Genomic DNA, 7,294 nt, shown 5'->3' on the forward strand with positions numbered 1-7,294 from the left:
ACAAAGCTAGGAGGGATAGCTAATACTAGAGAAGAGAGAGAGAGGATTCAAAAAGATTTAAATAAACTGGAGAAGTGGGCAGCAACTAACAATGGTTTTTAACAGGGAGAAATGCAAAGTACTACATCTGGGCAATAAAAATGAAAAAAGCATATACAGAATGGGAGGAATAGGGCTAAGTGACAGCACATGTGAAAAAGACTTGGGTATACTAATAGATCACAGACTGAATATGAGTCAACAGTGTGATGCAGCAGCAAAAAAGGCAAATGCAATTCTAGGATGTATTAACAGAAGCATACAGTCTAGATCACGTGAAGTCATTATTTCCCTCTACTCCTCTTTGGTCAGACCTCATCTGGAATATTGTGTCCAGTTTTGGGCACCACATTTTAAAAAAGACATCAACAAACTGGAGCAAGTTCAGAAAAGAGCGACCAGAATGGTGACCGGTCTGCAAACCCTGTCTTATGAGGAAAGGTTGCAGGATTTGGGAATGTTTAGTTTGCAAAAGAGAAGACTGAGAGGAGACTTAATAGCTGTCTACAAATATCTAAAGGGCTGTCACATTGTAGAAGGATCATCTTTATTCTCATTTGCACAAGGAAAGACTAGAAGCAATGGGATGAAAATGAATGGGAGGAGACACAGATTAGATATTAGAAAAAACTTTTTGACAGAGTGATCAATGAGTGGAACAGGCTGCCATGAGAATTGGTGAGTTCTCCTTCAATGGAAGTCTTCAAACAGAGGCTGGACAGACATCTGACTGGGATGATTTAGCGAATCCTGCTTTGAGCAGGGGGTTGGACCAGATGGCCCAGGAGGTCCCTTCCAACTCTACGATTCTATGATTCTATGATTCTAATACATGGTCTTTTGTTTATACTAATAAAGTCAGTTCTGTGACAGATCTGGCCAAGAGTGGAGCACACCTGACCTTGTGTCTTAAGTCCTTCTTCTATTTATGCATTCGGCTCATATTTATCAGGTCAGCGGCAGGCAATCACTAAGATCTCACATTAAGAGATCACCCCAACAGTACTGATGGTGCTTCTGGTGATGTATTCACATACTAGTGATAGTTTTGGTGATGTATACATGTACTGATGATGGTGCTGATGTATTTATTTACAGGCTGTGGTTCTCGTGATGTATTCATGTACTGATTTCCCTCTCAGTGGGTGGTACCACAATAACACCCCGGCAGCAGGCGCGCTGTCTGGGTGTTATGTTTGACACTAATCTCTCCTTCACATCCCATATACAATCTCTTGCCTGCTCTTGCCGCTTACACCTAAAGAACATCTCTAGAATTCGCCCTTTTCTCACCATGGAAACAACAAAAACCCTCACTGTAGCATTGATCCACTCCCGCCTGGATTACTGCAACGCTCTATTAATTGGCCTCCCCGTCACTCGACTATCCCCTCTCCAGTCCTTACTTAATGCAGCAGCCAGGGTCGTCCATCTGGCTAATCGGTACTCGGATGTGTCCACTCTTCGTCAGTCATTACACTGGCTGCCCATTCATTATAGGATCCAATTCAAAGTACTTGTTCTCACCCACAAAGCTCTCCACAGTGCGGCACCCCCCTACATCTCCTCCCTCATTTCTGTCTATCGGCCTAGCCGATCGCTGCGCTCTGCAAACGAATTTCGACTAACCTCTGCACTAATCCGTACCTCCCACTCCTGAATCCAAGACTTCTCCCGTGCTGCTCCTATCCTTTGGAGTGCTCTACCCCAAGAAATTAGGATTAACCACAATTTGCATACTTTTAGGCGCTCCCTCAAAACACATTTGTTCAGAGCGGCCTTTCACGTTCACTAATCAAAGTCATTTTATGTGTAAGTGTGCGTGTGTAGCCCATTCACTATCTCCATCCATCCTTCACTCCCTCAAGATGGCTGGACCTTCATTGTAAATACACAATTGTAAATACACACCTGTACTTTGTATCGCCCTCACCTCATTGTAGATTTTAAGCTCTCACGAGCAATGGCGGCTTATTTGGTCTTATTTTGCTTTAATTATTGTATTGTTAATGTTGTTACTTATGACTTGTATTTTGAAACTGTTAAACTGTAAAGCGCTGCGGAATATGTTGGCGCTATATAAAGATTATTATTATTATTACTGATGCATTTATCTACTGATGCTGGTTATCGTGCTGTATTCATGTACTGATTGTGGCTCTAGTGGCATAGTTATTTATCAATGATGATTCTGATGCTGTATTTATGTAGATAATGGTGCTGGTGTATTTACTGGCTGTGGTTCTGGTGACGCATTCATGTACTGATAATGGTTCTGGTGATGTATTCATGTACTGATGATCTTTCTGGTGATGGTTCTTCTGGTGCCATATTCATATACTGATAGACGCTTTAGTGACATAGTTATTTACTAATGACGGTTCTGGTGCCGTATGTATGTACTGGTGAAAGCCCTAGTGTTCAATTTATGTATTGATGATTTTGGTTTCATATTGTTGATGGTTCTGGTTACAAATCAATCTCCAGAACATTCATCACTACATAAATACTTTATAAAAACCTCTATGCATACATGAATATATCACCAGAGCCACCATCAATACAGGAATGCGGCACTACAACTAACATTATGGTAGTAAAATCATCATATGTATCCTTATATCTATAATAGGGTCTGTTTAGTTTCTATTATGATATCTTCCAAATGCAGGACATCTTGACTGAAACCAAACAACCCCAAGTGAGGGATGAGGGAGACTCCATTTTGGATGTATTAATTCAGGCCCAATATATTGTCCAGAGATCTTCCTCCATTCCTAAAGTGGCCCCCACCCTTGGGATAAGTACACAAATACCCAAAAGAACAGAACTTCGCCATTTGGCCAGAGAATTAGAGGCCACGTGTTAATGACGGCAAGGGCTAGAACCGCCTGCTATCTTTTGTGCAAGGTGGCCATCAAAGGAAGATCTAGAATGAGCATCACCGACACCTATAGATGAATTATGAGAGTACCAGTGTCCCATATTTTTCTAGCTTCCCCGGATACTGAGCATCGAGACTGGCTCTCCAGAACCACTTAGCTGGCCCAAGTATGGACTCTCAATATTGGCCCTGACCCAACGAACCTGTTGAGACGTCAGTCGTTCCATTTGGACCTCCCACTAGGAATTTATGACCCAACCTAGATATTGGGATTTATTTTAGCTAGAGGTCAAGGGAGGAGAATTCAGTCCAACCCAGAGGGGCAAAGGGAGGGGGGAGCTTGGGGTTCAAAAGCTAGCTGCACACCTTTATCCTTTGTCTTTGTTCTGCCATGGAAGCCAGGTCACGTGTGGAGACGGATCAGAAACTTAGGAGGCACCTGTGGATACGAGAGCATCCCTTATCCACAAGTGATAAGAAACGGTAACGTGACACATACAGCTAACTGCAATCCCCATACCTGTACCCTACTTATATCTGTACTTCTGACTGTAATATCTGTATATTACTCTGTATATAATTTTAATATCTAGTGCGCCTTTCGATAATTAAAATATCAATTAATCTTGGGCTGCTCTTTTATCTTGAAATCCAATTTCCCACGTCCGTGAGTTCAGCTAGTACTTATACGCTTCCTGGGTTTGGTTTCTGACCCGATATAATCTTTTTAATGGACCGGGCTTATATCTAATGAGGAACTGGTGGCAGTATACTGTTCTGATGTTATTGGGGGATGCTGGCAGTGACTGACCGGAGGTTTATATATATATATATATATATATATATATATATATATATATATATATATATATATATTCCCATCCTTAATGCAGCAGCCAGGGTTGTCCATCTGGCTAATCGTTACTCGAACGCGTCCGCTCTTCGCCAGTCGTTACACTGGCTGCCCATTCATTACAGGATACAATTCAAAGTACTTGTTCTCAACGACAAAGCTCTCCACAGTGCAGCACCCCCTTATATCTCCTCCCTCATTTCTGTCTATTGGCCTAACCGACCGCTGCGCTCTGCAAATGACTTTCGACTAACCTCTGCCCTAATCCGTACCTCCCACTCCCGACTCCAAGACTTCTCCCGTGCTGCGCCAATCCTCTAGAATGCTCTACCCCAAGATATTAGGACCATCCACAATTTGCATGGTTTTAGGCGCTCGCTCAAAACACATTTGTTCAGAGCGGCCTATCACATTCAGTAATCAAAGTCATTTTATGTTTGTGTGTGTGTGTAGCCCATTCACTGTCTCCATCTAACCCCCACCCCCTGAAGATGGCTGGATCATCATGGTAAATACATCATTGTAAATACAAACCTGTGCTTTGTATCTCCCCCACCTCATTGTAGATTGTAAGCTCCCACGAGCAGGGTCGTCTTATTTCACTTTAATTATTGTATTGTTAACATTGTTACTTATGACTGTTGTGTTTGAAACTGTTCAACTGTAAAGCGCTGCGGAATATGTTGGCGCTATATAAATAAAGATGATTATTATTATTATTATTCCCGGACTGGGACTGGTGATATATACAGCAATCACTGCAGAGTGCCCTGATAACCAGTACATGACACGACAGGACCAGGAAGCGAACTTATATATACACTAATAACCACCATATTAAGATATATAATAACGCATATGGGATATAGGAATTTGTCAACAACGGACAATCCAGTAGGTCAGATATAGATATAAATAACAACATATACATAGAAATTACAATTGCATATGCATAATACATCTTCAAATATGTATGGGACAGAATAAAGTGATATGCCTTGTAATTAACCCTCACTATACCTATTGCATCATCCCACTGTACCTTATCATAAATTCAACAATAATACAGACATAGCTAGGAAATAACAACATGTGTATAAACAATACAACTACATATACCTAATCTATCACCAATACATAGAAGACACAATATAGCATTATACACTAGAATTGTGCTGTTTCTTCATTTGATGGACCGTCACCAGTTGATCACAATATTCCAATGAATGACATCCTCCATATTCCACCATCCACATATGCGACCAAACCGCTAAAAATTAAAATATAAAAAGTTAAAAACAACACACTCAACATGCGTGCCTACAACAGCAGAGCGGAGATTAGAGAAACGGGGCATAGCTGATGTTCTCGTTGAGTTCAGATGGATGGACCGTGCCAAGTGTTCATATCCACCAGGACTCAAGCTGGGCCAACCTTCTAGCGGTCCCACCCCCGCGGATACCCACCTCCAACATATCTATGCCCCTAACCCTGAGGAGGCCGCCATCACAGCCATGATATTTCTTAAAGTGGCGGGGAATAGTTTTCAGTGATGTCACATCCTCTGTGGCCGCTGCTGCCTCGATACCCAAAATGTGTTCACGCACACGTATCTTAAGCTGTCTAGTTGTCATGCCCACATAAATAAAATTACATGGGCAGACAGCATAATATACCACGTTCTTACTAGTACATGTGATAATTTTTTAATTTTGTATTCCCTTGACCCCTCTTGATTTACAAAGGTATCCGTGTGATCAATGTTGGGACAGGACACGCAGCGGCCACACGAGGAACTGCCTTTACGTTCCGCCACTTGGTCAAGAAAAGTAACAACTGGCTCCCCAGTTCAATGACTGCTGACCAACCAATCCCACAGATTCTTCGACCTTCTGGCTGCAATAGTGGCCCTCTCAGGGAGGAACCTCGAACCCACTGGGTCCGCCTTTAAAATGTGCCAGGATTTATTATGAATTTTTCTTATCTGAGAGAACTGTGAATGGAAATTGGTTACAAATCTTACACAACTGGACTCCCCAGAGGGCCATGTCCCATATAATAGTGTGTTTCTTGTTGAATATTTTGCCCTATTAAATGCTTTTTTAATCATACGGTTGCTGAAGCCATGCTCCAGCAACCGCTACTTAAGATCTTCTGACTGTCTCTAAAAAAGTCTTCATCCGTGGAACACAACCTACGTAGTCTTAGAAATTGTCCGCTGGGGACCGATTGGATCATGTGCCTTGGGTGGGAGGAGGATGCATGTAATAACATATTTGTCGCAGTTGGTTTGTGAAAAATATTAGTTTGTATTTCGCCTCTACTATCTTTCTTCAAAACCACATCCAAGAAGTCTATAGACACTGGATCACACTTATAGGTGACATAGATATTCAAATCATTGTTATTCAACGATGTCATAAAATCATGAAGATCTTCAGTCGTTCCCTGTCAGATCAGTAAAATGTTGTCGATGTACCGCGTCCATGAAAGGACGCGGCACACCGGCCACAACCGATCAAGCAGGGGGAGGTCTCTCTCCCACAGCCCCAGAAACAGGTTAGCGTAAGCAGGGGAGAAAGCCGCCCCCATAGCTGTTCCCTGGAGCTGCAATCACTGCAGAGTGCCCTGATAACCTGTACATGGCAGGGCAGCCTCTCCGGTGACTACTTATCCTAAGTGCGGTTCTCTGACTGACCTGAGAGTAAGGGGGGCACCAGAGAGCTGAGACTGGGTACGCTCCGTATCCCCATCTCTCTTCTCGTGTGTTTTCCTTACAGTTCTGGTTCCGTATTTATGTAGATAATGGTGCTGGTGTTGTACTTATTTTACTGGCTGTGGTTCTGGTGACATATTAATGTACTGATAATGGTTCTAGTGATGTATTCATGTACTGATGATCTTTCTGGTGATGCATTTATCAACTGATGGAGGTTCTGGTGCCATATTCATAATTCATATACTGATGGAAGTTCTAGTGACATACAGTGGGGAAAAAAAGTATTTAGTCAGTCAGCAATAGTGCAAGTTCCACCACTTAAAAAGATGAGAGGCGTCTGTAATTTACATCATAGGTAGACCTCAACTATGGGAGACAAACTGAGAAAAAAAAATCCAGAAAATCACATTGTCTGTTTTTTTTTCATTTTATTTGCATATTATGGTGGAAAATAAGTATTTGGTCAGAAACAAGCAATCAAGATTTCTGGCTCTCACAGACCTGTAACTTCTTCTTTAAGAGTCTCCTCTTTCCTCCACTCATTACCTGTAGTAATGGCACCTGTTTAAACTTGTTATCAGTATAAAAAGACACCTGTGCACACCCTCAAACAGTCTGACTCCAAACTCCACTATGGTGAAGACCAAAGAGCTGTCAAAGGACACCAGAAACAAAATTGTAGCCCTGCACCAGGCTGGGAAGACTGAATCTGCAATAGCCAACCAGCTTGGAGTGAAGAAATCAACTGTGGGATCAATAATTAGAAAATGGAAGACATACAAGACCACTGATAATCTCC

This window comes from Dendrobates tinctorius, unplaced genomic scaffold (assembly GCF_039654945.1).
Source record: "Dendrobates tinctorius isolate UK_male_01 unplaced genomic scaffold, ASM3965494v1 ptg000201l, whole genome shotgun sequence".
Lineage (NCBI taxonomy): Eukaryota > Metazoa > Chordata > Amphibia > Anura > Dendrobatidae > Dendrobates > Dendrobates tinctorius.